Below are 16888 nucleotides of genomic sequence, written 5' to 3'. Positions count from 1 at the left end.
CTGGCAGCACCTACCTGATAACACAGTGGCCTCGATTGGAGGCAAAAATCACGATGGGGGCGATGGAAGATTCCAGAGCTCGGTGCAGGGAGGTGAAGTCCTTGATGTCCAGCATGTGCACCTCGTCCACAAACAGCACGCTGGGGACCCTCTGAGCCACGCCCTGGTCAATGTACTTGTTCACCACCTTGTTGACCTCGCCTTGGACAGGGTCCCAGCCAGTGGGGAAATGTCACCTGCTCTCTTCTCCACACCTAAATTCAATCAAGACCCAACCCTGCAGCCTGGTTCTCCTACTGGCTCTCTGACCCCAGGCTGGGTACTGGACCCATTCCAGGTTTGGTGTCATCATTTGAAAACAAGAATCGTGCCAGCTGTGGTGGCACACACCTATAACCCCAGCAGCCTGGGAGTTTGAGGCAGGAGGATCACAAATTGGAGACCAGCCTCAGCAACTTAGTAAGGCCCTGAGCAACTCAGTTGAGACCCTGTCTCTGAATAAAATACAGAATAGGGCTGGGGACAGGGCTCAGGGTCAAGAGCCTGTGAGTTGAATCCCTGTACCCTCATCTAAAAAAAATAAAACAGGCATGATCGCCCCCAAATGCCACAAAACGCCTTTTGTGGAGCTGTGTGGGGCATAATGACCAGGAGCTGCCCCATCAAGCCCTGACCCTGATGCCAAGACACCTCATTTGGGAGCTCCAGGGAGATGTGTTTTCAAATGTGAATTCCCCTCTGCTGCACTCAGTCAAGGAGCTCTTTTGGGGGCCGTGCATGACAATGCTTAGGTTAATGAGCTTTCCATCAAGTGCAGTTAGAATCCTCTCCCCAGGAAACCTGAGCAAGGAGGGTGAGAGCAGGCCCAGCCTCGGCCCCAGAAGCATCAGCCCTTACAGAACAGCAGACCCACCTCAGGTCTCAGCCCTCACCTTCCAAACCAGCGTCCCCTGTCATCAGGATGGAGCTGTTCCCAAAGAACCGGGATCTGAGGCCTGTCCTCTCCCAGAGCCATGATGTGGGGCTGTCAAAACCGAGTTCAGTGACAGATCTGCTCTTGGCCACTCATGGAGGAAGCTTAGGCTGCTGCGAGGCCTCAAGGCAACAGTGGATTCATGTTGAACTTACGTTTTCAGGGAGTAAAGTGGTAATGGGCCCAAGACGGACATAAAATTGGGGAAGAGCCGGGCGCAGTGGTACACACCTGTCATCCCAGGAGCCGGGGAGGCTGAGGCAGGAGGATCATAAGTTGGAGGCGAGCCTCAGCAACCTAGCAAGGGCCTAAGAAACTCAGCCAGGCCCTGTCTCCAAATAAAAAATAAAAATGCTGGGACGGGACTCAGTGGTCGAGAACCCTGAGTTCAATCACTGGCATCAAAAAATAAAAAATAAAAAAAAAAAATAAGTCCACAAAGGAGCAAGGGAGACCCACTGCCTGGTGTCAAAGTCGGCACCTTTCTGGGGCCTCAAAGGAAGCAGATGCTGACCTCAGCGGGTCCAGAGCACACAGTTTGGCCACAGCTTCCTACGGGAGTGAAGACTCAGAGCCGTGCAGTGGGGGGGGGGGGGGGGGCTCTCAGAGCCGGGAGCACGTCAGAGGCAGGGCCTCAACTCGGCTCTGGGCTCAAGCTTCACCATGCATCTTCCCTGTGATCTCTGTCTTCTTTGGCTTCATCAACTGGCCCATCATGGACAGGATGTCTAGTCTCCCCTGTAGGAGAGAGGACTTTCTAAGGCAGCTACCAAAGCCCATCCTCCTGCCTCCTGAGGGTCCCTGATGTCACTCAACTTGGAAGCCTGAGGTGGACAGGCCCAGCACAGCTCCCCTGGGAACGATGAGGGGCTCCTGAACTCAGAGGGATCCCCTCGAGGTTTCCCCTGACCTGCAAGAATCAAGCTGAGTCATGTGTGGTGGCATGTGTCTTTAAAAATCCTGGCGATTTGGGAGGCTGAGACAGAAGGACCACAAGTTGGAGGCCAGCCTCAGAAACTTAGTGAGGTCCTGAGCAACTCAGGAAGACCCTGTCTCTAAATAAAATATAAAAAGGGCTGTAGATGGGGCTCCATGTGTAAGCACCCTGAGGTTTAAGCTTCAGTACAAAAAAAAAAAAAAAAAAACCCTCCGGCCAGGTAGGAAGAAACTCCAATCCCAAGAGTCTCTGGCCTCTCCTGGGCAAAGTTCTGTGGGACAAAAAGAAAAACCAGATTCCCGGCAGAAAGCCCATTCCTGGTGGGGAGGAGGAGACCCCCTTTAGGATGAAGAGCAAACCTGACTCTCTGTCCAGCGGGGCCCAGAGTAGCGCCAGCTGGGAGCTGGAGGACTCGGGGCTTGAGCTCTGCAGAGGCTGGGGCCTCTGTGAGGCTGTCTGAAGCCCTGTGAAGGCTCCCGCCAGGAACCCCCAGCCCAAGGTGGAGAGCAGCTCCCAGCAGGCTGGCAGGCGGCCAGGGGCAGACCATGCCCAGAGATCAGCTGTGACAGCATCTGGACATTGGGACAGGGGACGAAGCTCATGTCGTGCTCATTGCTGAGCATCCCAGAAGGCCTCCAGGAGGACAGCATGGCCCTGAACACTGGTTCCCAGGGCCTTGGGAATGTGCTGGACCACAAGGCCTGTCCCTGGTGCCTGGTGATGGCCACGTCCAGGTCATGCAAAGTCCCATTCTAGATGACCTCCTTCTTCTTGTCCACGTCGCCCTTGGGCAGGGCATGTCCTCCTAGGCCTCCAGGGTGAACTCCGTAGCCAAGGAGTCGCACCTGCCTGCCTCTGCCAGCAGACCATGGGGCACCGGGACCACAGAGAGCTCAGTGACAGAAAGGTCTCCGCTGCCCACTGAGGGCCCCCAATGTCACCCTCCACCTGTGCCCCATGGCCTGGTGCAACACTGGGCTCCCAGACCCGCCCGGGCAACACCTGAAACTTTCTGGAAGATTTTCTCCCCTTTCTTTTCACTCCTGATAAAAGAGCATTCAGGGGACTCACTGGAGCCTAGAGCCCGGGCTATTCTAGGTGGTGATTTATGGGTGACACGAGGCCTTAGGCTCATCCATGAACCAGGGAGGTGCAGCCACCATGGGACGCAGCAGCAGATAGAGGAGGAGCCACCTGGTGCAGTCCCCTGGCTCAGGACTCAGGGAGGGACACCAGGGAGATAAAGGAAAATGGAAGACAATGCCTGGTGCAGCGGGAAGGGATGAAGGCTGTCTGGTCCCTGCCCCCCACAGGGTTTGGGTCTTGAGCACTCTGCCTGCTGAAGTCACCAGGAGAGGAAGACAGAGAAAAGCCAAGGTGACTTAGGTAAAGGGACAGCTGCTGAACTTCCCCCACCCACCTCCGCTGAGCAATGTGACTCCCTGGTCACCCAGGTCTCCCTCTGCAGACCATCAGGCATGGCGCGGTCCCCCGGGAGCATATCTTCACAGCCCTGCTGTTGGCCTCCATGTAGATGACGTCCCTGGCCTCAACTCGCTTCTTCTGCAGACTTTCAAAAATGCTGGGGTTCAGCTAATACCAAACCAAACCAGACATAAGGGGACTCAGACAACCATGATGCAAATTCCAGTTCCTTCTGACCCCGAGGGAAGAAACTTTTCTGTAAGAGACCTGAGGGGCCAGGCACAGGGGTGCACACCTGTCATCCCAGGGACTCGGGAGGCTGAGGCAGGAGGATCGCCAAGTTGGAGGCCCGCCTCAGCAACTTAGCAAGGGGAGACTCTCTCTGAAGACAATACAAAGCAAAATAAAAAGGGCAGGCTTCTGGCTCCCTGCTTAAGCACTACTGATTCAGTTCACAGGACTAAACATAAGAGAGAGACAGACAGACAGACAGACACCTGAGTTGCCAGCCACCCCAGGAGTGGATGGGTATGAAGGTTTGTGGCAGGGCACAAGAGCCTAGACTGGGGGCTTAGCACACCAGGAGGTGAACCTGAGGGTGACCATGTCTGCCTGTAGGAGACAAGAGAACATCACCATTACTCTTCCTTGCCTTGCCTTCAGGGGTTGCAAAGTGGTAGGAGCATTCTCACAGGGACCCGGCTGCTCTTAGAGGGTACATGTGTCGATGGCCACGCCCAACAGCATCCCCCAGGATCACCACTGCAGCTCCAGTCCTTGGGTTAGGGACACCAGAGCTTCCTGCTTAGCCACCTGAGGCTGCATTTGATGTGGCCCGTGATTCCAGCTCTCTGGGCCTTGGTCTCCTCCTCTATGTGACAGCACCCAGAAGCACCCGCAGAGGAGTCCAGCTCAGAAGAGAAATATAAGTTGGAATCCCCCCAAACTGTCTGGGTCAGGAGGCTGAGGAAGGAGGATCACCAAGGTGGAGGCCAGTGTAGACCACATAGCTAGTCCCTGGGGCTGGGGCACAGCTCAGTGGCAGAGCACTGGTTCACTATGGCCACAACTCTCGGTTTGAATCCCAGGACCAGAAGAAAGCAAATTCTAGCGTCTTCCATACTTGGGCTGTACACACACATCTTGGGGTGATGGTGCTAAACGGGGCCTTGCTCTTCCCTAGGGGTGTGCACTGGGCAAGGACAGCAGCCTCTACAGGACCCAGATGGCAGACAGGTCCTGAGGCTGAGCTTCCAGAGCAGCTGCTACAGATGGCCACCCTGTGGAAACACACCTGAACTCTGTCCCAGACAGAGTCTATAGTCAAAGGGGGGCAGCAGGGGACACAACACGGACTAACACCCAGTGTAGGGCTCCCTCGGCAGGAGGGGGCCCCCAAAAGGCCAATCCAGAAACAAAGTCAGTATGTGGTGGCCAAAGGCCAAGGGGGAAGGACAGCAGGTGGCCATTCATGGGAATTAGGTCCCTTGGAAGGTCATGACAATGTTCTAGAATTAAGATGGGGAGAGTAAACTACGTCATGCCTCAAAATCCTGTGGGCAACACACACTTAAAATGGGTGGATCATGTTCACAACTGCACCCCAACAGAGCTGCCAGGAGCTTAGCAGAGACCAGCCTCTCTGGCCTCCTTTGGGCATTTTGCAAACAGGACCAGGGGTGGGGAGTACCCAGTCCAAGATTCATAAGCCTCCTTCAAACTCAGACACTTCACAACTCCACACAACGCACCTGAGGTCGTTCTGTCCCAATATCTCATCCATGTGGGAAAACTGCCCAGAAGAACTTGGGTTTGGGGGAGGCTGGGGGTACCAGGGATTGGACTCAGGGGCCCTCCACCACCAAGCCCCATCCCCAGCCCTGTTTGGCATTTTAGAGTCAGGGTCTCACTGAGTTGCTTAGGGCTTCACTTTGGCTGAGGCTGGCTATGAACTCGCGATCCTCCTGCCTCAGCCTCCCAAGCTGCTGGGATCAGAGACAATTTTCCTCTTCTTCCATTAGGCTCTTTTCTTCAAGAAGCTGGACAAAGCAGACCAATGGATGGCTCAAATTTTCACTGTGTTCCTGTGTCCTCTCTCCTACAGGGAAGAGGACAATTTTTCTCTTTTCCTCTCAGGCACTTTTATATGGTTGATTTTCCAGATGAACTGGCTCAAGGTGTCATTCCTGAGAAGAGGCCACCTTCTCAGAACCTCATTAATCCAGGGTGGACAGGATGTGGGGAGGGATTAAGAGAGAGAGAGAGAGAGAGAGAGAGAGGTTTGCAGAGCCAAGCTCCTGAGATGAAGGCCCCATTAGGAAACAGAAAAATAGCCCTTGGAAGAAGTGATATTTTCATGATCTCCATAAAGCAGTGACCGAGAAACCACCTCAGAGAATCAAAGAACCATCAAATTATAAAAGGGGGAAAGATGGAAAGATTCTATGGTGGATGGAGAGTGGTCTAGAGAAGAGAATCTGAGTCTCAGAGAGCTCAGAGGACTCTCAGGGGTCACCCAGCACCAGAGGACTCACAGTCACCCTGCCCCTCAGCCAGCACTGGATGCAGGATGACTGCAGAGCCCCTTTCTGAGCCTGAGGCCTTGATCTGGAAAACAGGGGAAATGAGATTTATGGCACCTGCGCACATGGACACACAGCTGTGAGGAACCACAGGTAAAATACCTCCTGAAGCCCGCAGCAGGGGACCTGGTTATGCAGCAGGGGACAGGTACAGAGCTAGTGTGGGTCAATCATAACAACAGTGGATGAGTAAAAACATTATGAAAAAGAAAGAAAAAAGAAAACAAAATTATGTCCACTTTGACTTTATGGGGAGGTGAGGGGGCAGTATTAGGAATTGAAACCAGGGGTGACTTACACCTGAGCCCCATCCCCATCCCCATTTTTTATTTAGACACAGGCTCTTCCTGAGCTGCTCAGGACCCTGACTAAGTTGATGAGGCTGGCCTCAACCTTGTGATCCTACTGCCTCAGCATCCTGAGCGGCTGGGATGACAGGAGTGCTCCACTGTGCCTGGCTGGCCAATGGTCATCATGCGGGGGATGAGATGGCAGAAGCAATTTGTTGACTTAACCACACAACTCCCAGGAGCAATGAGAAAAGAAAGAACTACTTGGACCTATGTCCAAGCCCTCTACAATGTGTCCCTTTATACTACACGGTGTTATCCTGAGTGTCCCATATGGCATCAACAGTGCAGAGACCAAGGAAAGAGGGACACAGAGGTCACACCACCTGCCTGGTGCCGCAGTGCCGAGGGCAGGGCTCAGGATGAACTCCCCTTGAGCTTTTTGGTGCCCTTGGCTGTCTTGAGCCCTATGATCACATGGCTGATGGTCTTGCTGTAGCCACCCATGGGGTTCTCGGTCTCACATGGCATGAGCTCGGTCACCCCCCCCATGGACCTCCTTGGCCTCTTTTATCCACAGCCCTGGGACGGATGGCCGATGGGGACACAGTGAGAAGCAGGACCATCCTTCTCTTCACATCCATCCCCTCCCCACCAACAACCTTCTTACCTCAACCTGCCACAGCACAAGAACTGACAAGTCACCTTACAGTACAACACGGAGCCACCATCATGGGTGGAGAGCAACACTACAGGGAGCGGTGGCCCACACCTGTCATCCCAGCTCGGGAGGCTGAGGCAGGAGGATGGTGAGCTGGAGGCCAGCTTCAGCAACCCAGTGAGTCCCTGATCAACTCAGTGAAACCCTGTCTCCAAATAAATTCAAAACAGGGCTGGGAGGTGGCTCTGTGGTTAGGTGCCCCGGGTTCAATCCCTGGTTCCCCTCCTCAAAAAAAAAAAAAGAAGAAGAAGAGATGAGGCTCGCTGCTCTCCTCACAAATGGGAAGGCCACAGAGGACTTCTTCTGGCAGGTGGCCATCGGGCTCTCTGTGAGCTGATATAGAAGTGTCCCAAAGGCAGAGACACATGGCCACAGGATCCGATATTCAGGCCACTTCCCACTGTTCAAGGGGGGGGGGGCATTATCTTATCACACCATCCCTTGCCTTCTCTTCTCCAGAAACTTAACCAGGACAAGGACACTCAAGACAGGAAGCTAAAGGCCAGCTATCCTCTGCCTGTGATCCACCTGAGAGCCTCTAAATGGGCCTTTTGGAAAACACCCAAAAGAGAAGCCACATTCTGTGTTTGATGAACCAAATTCCCAGCTCCTGAACCCCAAGACAAACTTCCCAAACAAAGCCCAGAGCAGCTACACACACCTCGAGTCCCCGCAGCTCTGAAGGCTGAGGCTGGAGGATCATGGGTTAGAGGCCAGCCTCCACAACACTGAGGCCCTGAGCAACTCAGAGAGACTCTGTCTCTAAATAAAATGCAAAATAGGGCTGTGGATGGGGCTCAGGGGTTGAGGGCCCCTAGGTTCAATCCCTGGTACAAAAAAAAAAAAAATTCCCAGACAACATGAAGGTATCAGAAGTCTCTGTCAAGCTTGGAAAATTCTGGGCTTTTAAGCCTACTTTGATATTTTTTATAGAACCTTTTCTATTCAGCAAAGAGGAAATTCCTCCAAATGGAATGCCTGCCCATACTCACTGTCATGGGACAGTGATATGAAATTTTTCCAGGAGGGGAAGAAAGGCATCCCCGTCTCTCAGCCATTCATATTTGTCCAGAAGTTTCTCGGTGGTGACAAGTAGACAGAGGAAGGCCCAATGGACCATGGGCCCAGTTGGTGGCCAGGAGAGGGGCTGAAGGCACTGTCTCTGGCCATGACAGCACAAAGGACACGGGTTTCATCTGCTGGCTCCGGTTTCTAAGTCCCTGACAGGGACCTTTATCATGTCAAGGGAGTGGCACAGAGGGGACAGATGACCCTCTCTCCCTCCCTCTGCAGCTTCACAGGAAGTCAAAGGTGCAGGGACAGAAGGCTCCTGTCTTAGGGGAGGCCACAGCTTGCCCTTTCATTGTGTGGCAAAATCTAGAAGTTTCTCCTCACCTCCTGCCATCAAAAGCCCCTGCTGTGTCTCCCACCCCCCACCCCAGGAGTGACTCCCATCAAATGTGCCTGGTGACCTCTACTTGTTCAAATTTTAAAGCATTTCAGTTCCTGCTGAGCCATTGAAACACAAGCAACTGTGTGAAGACCAGTTTTATCAGGTTTTTGTCTCACAAAAATGGGTTTTTTAACAAAAATTTTAAGTTGTAGATGGACACAATTCCTTTATTTTTTTTTATTTTTTATTTTTATGTGGTGCTGAGGATGGAATCCAGGGCCCCACACATGCTAAGTGGGTCTCTACCGCTGAGCCCCTGCCCCAGCCCAGAAAAATGGTGTTTTTAAAATTTAAGTTCTTAAAAATATTAATATTCAGGTATTTGAAAGGTTGTGATATCTTACTGGTCACATTTTTGGGGGGTTCTTTTTGGTACCAGGAATGGAATTAAGGGGCCCTCAACCCCTGACCCCCAGCCCCAGCCCCTTTTATATTTTATTTAAAGTCAAGGTCTCACTGAGTTGCTCAGGGTCTGGCTAAGTTGCTGAGGCTAGCCTCCAACTTACTATCCTCCTGCCTCAGCCTCCTGAGCTGTTGCAATATGGTTCACATGTTTAATTAATGAGTTAAATAAAATCACTGGCACATGTTTAATTAAGGAAAAGTAAGCCTGGCACCGCAGCACACATCTGTAGCCATAGTTACTCAGCATACTGAGGCAAGAGGATGGTTTGAACCTAGGAGTTTCAGGACTGCCTGGGAAACATAGTGAGACCCTGAAAAATAGGAAATGAAAAGGGAAAAGAGAAGGAGAAATGAGGAAAAAACAATAGAGAGAAAAATTTTAAATGTAAAACCCAGGTGTGTTTGTGCACATGCATAATCCCAGCACCTCAGGATGCTGAGGAAGGAGGATCGAGATTTGGAGGCCAGCCTTGGCAACTCAGAAAGACCTTGTCTCTACATAAAATATAAAAAGGGCTGGGGACGAAACTCAGGGTTGAAGTGACCCTGGGTTCAATCCATGGTAGCAAAAAATAAAAATAAAAAGCCTAAGTTCAATGTGACACAAAGCTTAGCTTCTGAACACAGTTCAGAATTAGAACTCTTCAGTTCAGCATTAGTGTCACAGAGGGGCTGGGGGTGGCTCAGTGGCCATGGTCCCGAGAGAGAGAGAGAGACCCATAGTTTAGTGCTTACATTGACCTGCTTGGGAAGATCAAGAGGCAGAGCCAGTCCCTCAGAGAGGCACCGCAGGAAGACACATTGCCAGCCACCAGAAAATCAGATGGCTGTGGGGGGTGAAACAGGGTCCCATGATATCTCCCCACTTCCAAATGCTGCACCCTCCCACTGCATTTTCTTTCCTTCAGCATTAAATCAAAAGCTCCCCAAGTAGACTTCTTAGTCTATTTATTTATTTATTATTTATTTTGGTACCAGGGATGGAACCCAGGGGCCCTCAACCACTGAGCCCTGTCCCCAGCCCTTTTTATATTTTAGTTAGAGACAGAGTCTCACTGAGTTGCTCAGGGCATCACTAAGTTGCTGAGGCTGGCCTCCAACTTGTGATCCTCCTACCTCAGCCTCCCAAGCTTCTGGGATGGCTGGCTGCTCTTGCCTGTCTTGTCAGCAGCACCAAAAGAACACAAGCATTCCAATCAACACATCACAGAAGAATTTTTAAGATGAAACATTTCAAAGCACTGGAAAACCAACAGCCATCTGTCACTCCAACGTGACACTCACCGAGAGCCCTGCAAAAGTTCTCCATCAGTACCTCTGTCTTCTTGATCTCCATAGAGTAAACTTTGCTCCCCACCATGGTGCAGAAAGGCACCTTTCTCCCAAGCTCCTGAGCAATCGCCAGGGCCAGGGCTGTCTACAGAGGCAAGAAAGGAAAGATTTTTATTTTATAGTCTTGAAAACATAATTCAAAGCCATCTATAAAAAATTTATTCAAGAGGCTGAACATGGTGTCACGTACTTTTTATCCCTAAGACTCAGGAGGCTGAGGCAGGAGGATGGGAAGATGGAGGCCATTCTCAGCCACTTAGCAAGGCCCTGAGCTACTCAGTGAGATGTGTCTCTAAATAAAATATAAAAGGGTTGGGGATGGGGCTCAGTGGTTAAGCACCCCTGGGTTCAATCCCTGGGTTCAAAAAAAAGAAAAAAACAACAACACAAACAAATCAGGAAGGATTTATCACATGACCTTCATTCTATGTTAAAAGGCCAGGAAATAGTGGATAATATGTGAGGCCAAATCTGGAAGCAGTGTGTTGGTCTGCAAGCTCCCCTGGACCGTGCCCTGTGGTCAACTATAAATTGACACTCAGTAACCTAACTTAGGTTGGCAGATGCTAAAGAGAACCAGGTGGAACAGACATCTTGTCAAATACCAAGTTATGGAAAGCAAATGCTCTCAAGTGGGCCCAGGACTGGGAAATGCCATGGCCTCTGAGTGCCACTTCATCCTCCCTCATTTCTGAAACAAGAATGAGGTCAGACCCCAGGTGTGCAGGCCACGCAGAGCCTCCTGAGTTGCTGAGGGCGTCACTAAGTTTCTGAGGCTGGCCTCCAACATTTGATCCTCCTGCCTCAGACTCCGAACATGCTGGGACAAGGCCAACTTGAGCTGCTGCTTCAAAGATGGCCCAGGGAAGGCTCCTCTTAGATTTTCTTTTCAATGCCAACCTGGGGGATGATCACCGATCACTGTGGGGCAAAATCCATTAGCCCATGGGGCAGAGGCTGGTTCTAGTTCTGATATCCCCCCTGTTTTCCAATGTGGTCTTGAGCACACAATAGTGCTAATGCTGGATGGCCTCATCTGATGAACTAAAATACAGTTTAGATTACAAGGAGCCAATGAGCTGCCCACAGGATGGTTTGGTTGGGACCATGTAGTCTTAAAAGTGCCTTTAAACTTGCATTTTTTGTGGGGGGATTGAACCCAGGGGCCTTCAGCCTATGAGCCCCATCCTCAGCCCTATTGGGTATTTTATTTAGAGACATGATCTCCCTGAGTTACTGGGGGCCTCGCTTTTGCTGAGGCTGGCCTCAAACTTGCTATCCTCCTGCCTCAGCCTCCCGAGCCAGCTACTGGGATTGAAGGCATGTGCCACTGTGCCCAGCTCTTGCCATTTTTTGAACCTTAGGAACTTTCATGTAGAAATCCAGCTATTTGGCTTCTTTTGAGAAACCAGGTCTGGACCCAGTGGCCCTCTTTTAGTGACAGGGCACCACATTTTTGGGCTTAGCCAGTCCCTTTGCTTGCCTTGCATCCCAAATGCTTAGGCACCTGAGTGGGCAAGCCCAAAGCATGTGTTCTAATAGCAAATGGAAAATGTCTAGAATAGAACACAGAGGGATGTGATTCCAACACCACAAGGCCCAGGGGAGGCCACAGGCTGCTCTGCCCACCTGTTTTATTTTGCTGGTTCTGGGAATGGAACCCAGAGCCTTGTATGTGCCAGGCAGCTGCTCCACCACTGAGCCCCAGGCCCAGCATTTTCATTTAAAGATAGGGTCTCACTGAGCCTCTGAGGCTGGACTCCACCTTGAGATCCTCCTGCTTCAGCCTCCCAAGTTTCTGGGTTTACAGGTGTGAGCCATAGTGCCTGGTTTTCATGTCCACCTTCTACCCAAAATGTCTCTTCCCTGTTCTTTCACAGCCCCCAACTCCCCATTCTCAGTTTCCAGTGTCAAAATAGTGACCATGTCCCACTGAACAGCGTCCCTGCCTCCCTCCACGTAATACTGAAGGGGTGATCATTACCCTTCCATTCAAATAGGATCAATACTTGGTTAATAATGGTTCCATGTCTGTCCATCTTTCTCCAATTAAAAGCTCATGGAAGGGGCTGGGCTGGGGCTCAGTGGTGGAGCACTCACCTAGCATGTGCACAGCCCTGGGTTTCATCCTCAGTGCCACATAATAGTAAATAAACAAAACAAAGGTATTGTGTCCAACTACAACTAAAAAATATGATATTATTAAAAAAAAAACTCATGGAAGAAAAGCCACATACACCTACCCTTTCCTATGGAGCTCTATAAATCTCACTGGTCTTTGCATAGGGTGTCATCTTGAAAGTCTAACTTGTATTTTTTTTAATATTTTAATATTATCAGGCCTCCCAGCTAATCAATCAATACCCACCAAGATGCAACCCAGACCTTTATGGTGTTTACTTTTGAACAGGGTTGCATTATTTATATTTATTTTTTTTTCTTCAAAACAAGTTTAATTTTGTTCCAGCCCTAAATTAGGGGAAGAACTTATTTCTTAAAAAAAATGCTCAAAAATCAGGCCATTATAAAGTTAAGCACCCCTCCCCTTAGCAAAAAATATTGAACTGATATAGGTGACTGAACTGATATAACTGATTTAGGTGTAGATGGACACAACACAATGCCTTTATCTTTATATGGTTCTGAGGATCGAACCGGGTACCACCCGTGCTAGGTGAGTGCTCTACCACTGAGCCACAATCCCAGCCCATTAACTTGTATTTTATGGATTAAGAAACTGAGAGCTGGGTGTGGGGGTACACGTCTGTCATCCCAGCAGCTTGGGATGCTGAGCTGGGAGGATGGCTAGTTGGAGGCCAGCCTCAGCAACTTAGCAAGGCCCTTAGCAACTCAGCAAGACACTGTCTCTAAATAAAATACAAAAATGGCTGAGGACGGGGCTCAGGGGTTAAGCACCCTTGGGTTTGATCCCTGGTAGCCAAAAAAAAAAAAAAGGATTTCTCAGTCTTTCCTCTGTTTTTGGGGGACAGCCTTGTAGTGCAATTTGCTTAGCAGCATCATTGGCCTCTAACACTAGATGCCACGAGTCCCCCCACCACGTTTTGAAAACCACAAGAGATGATTCTCCAGATACTGGCAAATATCTCCTGGGGGGCAAAACCGGTCCAGGTTGAAAATCACTGCAGAGCTAATCTCACCTAGCTGGACTTCCAGAAAGAGCACACAGAGAACAGGAACAGCCCACAGCTCAGGGGTTCAGAGCTGGCAACTGTCCACACCAACGACACCAAACATTGAGACTCAGAAAGCCCTGTGGCCATCAAGAAAGGGAAATCAGGGGAGGGCGCCCTATCCAAAAGTACGTCCAAAACATCCAGAAAGAAAGGTTTCAACCCTGGAAATCAGACTTCTTAAGAGCAACACTGGAAGATAAAAAGTACCAAATAACACTGAGAGAAACAGCACTGAAGGAAACAGCTATCATGCTGGTGCTGTGGCGCAGGCCTGTCATCCTGGTGGCTTGGGAGGCTGAGGCAGGAGGATCACGAGTTGGAGGCCAGACTCAGCAAAAGCGAAGCCCTAAGCAACTAAGTGAGACATTGTCTCTAAATAAAATGCAAAAAGGGCTGAGGATGGGGCTCAGGAGTCGAGAGCTCCTGGGTTCAATTCTTGGGGTTCAATTCTTGGTAAGCCTCCCCCCCAAAAAAAAATGGAAGACGACTTGGACATGCTAATGTTCCTGTAAGTGCACACTGTATAGCATTCCAGCCTCAAAAAACTTCCCCCAGACTCAAGACTTCTTCATCCACCATCAGACACCACACAACACACCCTGGCAACTCCATATGTACAACTTCAAAATTAGAATTCAAGCTTTTATTTCACAGCTGATTGTGTTTCTGCTTCTGAAAGGTCAGGAGCCTGCCCCAGGTCTCCCAACTGAACAATCAATACACACCAAGACACAGCCCAGAACTTTAGGGTGTTTATTTTTGAACAGGGTCACATTAAGTCACTTAGAGCCTAGTGAAACTGCTGAGGCTGGCCTCCAACATGTGATCCTCCTCTCTTAGCCTCCAGAGTCACTGAGATGACAGGCAGGGGCCACCACCCCTTGTAAGAGCCCACTTCTTTACATACAAGAGTGCAGGCTCCTACTCTCCTGTGCCAAGAGGCCCTTCCAGAGAACAAGCCATGCCCAGACCAGGAGCTCTGGGAAGCCTAAGGATCTGGCCAATCCCCTTGCAGATCGCAAAAAGCTCCACCATGTGTCCTCTTTTGTCCCCTGGAAAGCCCAAATTGGGGGGAATTATCAAACCCTCTGCCCAATTCCAGCATTTATAATCAGTCAGCAGTTTGAAGCTCAGACTCAACTGAGCCATTTTGTGCCATCAGGAGACTTCCTGTTTCTCTGCCCAGAAAACACTAGAAGCCCCTTGAAGATCAAAATTGTGTTTCTGTTATTTGTCAATCATGCACGTAGCCAAAATAGTGGTGGGCAAATTTCACATTCAAAAAAATACTGGCTGACTCATTTTCCCCATCCAAAAATGTGCCACAGAAGATTTTTTAATATTTTTTTAAATTGTGCATGGACATAATATCTTTGCTTCAATTTTTTAATATTTATTTTTTAGTTGTAGTTGGACACAATACTTTTATTTCACTTATTTATTTTTATGTGGTGCTGAGGATCGAACCCAGGGTCCTGCACATGCGAGGCGAGCACTCTACCACTGAGCCACAGCCACAGCCCGTCACAAATTTTTACGAGTCCCTGGACCAACAGAAATGGATTTTCAGCTGGGCGCGGTGGTGCATGTCTATAATCCTACCACTCAGGAGGCTGAGGCAGGAGGATCACGAGGTGGAGGCCAGCCTCAGCAACATAGCAATACCCTCAGCAACTTTAGCAAGACCCTGGCTCTAAATAAAATACAAACATGGGAAGTGATTCAGTGTTGATTGCCCCCAAGTTCAATCACTGGTTAAAAAAAAAAAAGAAGAAGAGAAAAGAAAAGGAAAAGAGATGCATTTCTCAAGCAAAGGAGACTTGAAAGAGTTCAAGCACCATCCCAGAGACAAGACCCCTCTCAGGACTTTCCCCTCCCTCTGACCAGGATGATTTTCATTCTAGAAGTATGAGTTGAGATCAGATTCCTTTCTTAAACACACATGTGACCCACGTCGCTAAACAAAGACTAGTTAAGATGCATATTCCAACTGGCTTCAATGTGAGAATCGTCCTCTTGGGCAGCAGAAATCAATGAGAACACAAGCACCTTTCCAGTTCCCAGGGGTTAGGGTCACAGCAAGGCTCTTCCTGCCATTTTCCTGCTTTCGATTAATTCTTCTATGATGTCACATGCCTGCAGCACAGAGGGGAGAAATGGTCACTATTACTGTGTTTCAGTGGGGAAAAAATGCAGTCCCTGGTCCAAACAATTCACAGACTCGTCCAACCAACCCTGAGAGCCAGCACCCTCCAGGCACAGCTCTGGGTGCCCAGACAGTGGAGGTGAGAGAGAAAAGTCTGCTGGGCACAGTGGCCCACACCTGTGATCCCAGGGACTTGGGAGGCTGAGGCAGGAGGATCTCAGTTCAAAACCAGCCTCAGACAAAGTGAGGCCCTGAGCAACTCAGAGAGACCCTGTCTCTAAATAAAATGCAAAATAGGGCTGGGGAGGGGCTCAGGGGTTTAGGGCTCCCCCCGCCCTCCAAAAAAGACATAGACAAGAAACCCGAGGCTTTTCTTTGGCCCTTTCTGTTACTAGGAGGCTCCAAGGCCACAGTCACAAGCTCATATAAATTGCAGGTTTCTGTAGCTGCTCAGCCTCCAGGGAGACCATGGGCCATGACTCTAGGGTCCAGCAGCTTAGAGGTGGTGGAGTGCAAACCTCCAGCTGTCATTACTAAACTCGGTGGCCTATAGATAGGCCATTTTTTTCTGCTAATAATAATAATAATAATAATAATAATAATAATAATAATAATAATAAATAATAAAAAATACCATAACTGCAGGGACTTGGTACAGTTGCCACTTAACAAAAGTAGAACTTACTGGTAAAAGGATGGTTAGGGTTAGGGCACGATGGTGCAGGCCTGTCATCCCAGGGCACCTGGAGGCTGAGGCAGGAGGACTGTAAGGTGGAGGCCAGCGTCAGCAGCTCAGCCAGATCCTGTCTCGGAATAAACACAAAAGGGGCCACAGTGTGGTTCTGTGGGCAGCGCCCCCGGGGTCAACGCCGGGCACCAAAGTGACACTGAGTCGGGGCGAATGCCGGGAAGGTCCCCACGCCCCCCAGCCCCGCCCGCCATCCCTCTCATGCATTCTCCTGGCCCAGGAGCCCCGAGGCCGCCTGCTTGACCAGGGCACTCTCGCTGAGGCCCAGCCCCTTCCCGTGGCTGTGCCAGGCGATGCGCGGCATCTTCGTGGTGCTCTCCACCTCCTCGATCTTCAAAGTGCCAGCCAGAGCCCAACCAGTGCAGGAGCCACTACCCTGCACCCGCCCAGGGGTTACCAAGGGCCATTACAAGGGCGGCTGGCAAGAGCCCGCCTCTGTCGGTGCCCCATTGGAGGATATTGGAACACCGCCACTCTCCATTGGCTCAGGCATGTGCTCATCGCAGCTGCCGGTAGAGCTCCGCCCACACACTTCCCGCTGTGTCTCTGGGTTGACTTCCCTGGCAACAGGTTCTTCCAGCTAGCTCTGAGGGTGTGATTGCAGGAGGGAGCCAAGAGTTTTGCTGCCTGGCTGAAGAGCTGAGCCCAGGGGGTGGGTGGCCCCGAGGAGCGTTATTCTGGG

General features: G+C 50.5%; 1 pseudogene; it reads right to left on the bottom strand.

Moving 5' to 3' along the window:
* Nucleotides 1-10: 10 nt before the first annotated feature.
* LOC139704215 (ruvB-like 1) lies at nucleotides 11-16537 on the bottom strand (annotated as a pseudogene).
* Between the last annotated feature and the right edge of the window lie 351 nt (nucleotides 16538-16888).

The sequence above is a fragment of the Marmota flaviventris genome, unplaced genomic scaffold (assembly GCF_047511675.1).
Source record: "Marmota flaviventris isolate mMarFla1 unplaced genomic scaffold, mMarFla1.hap1 Scaffold_45, whole genome shotgun sequence".
Classification (NCBI taxonomy): domain Eukaryota; kingdom Metazoa; phylum Chordata; class Mammalia; order Rodentia; family Sciuridae; genus Marmota; species Marmota flaviventris.
This window is presented reverse-complemented; position numbering and strand designations above follow the sequence as displayed.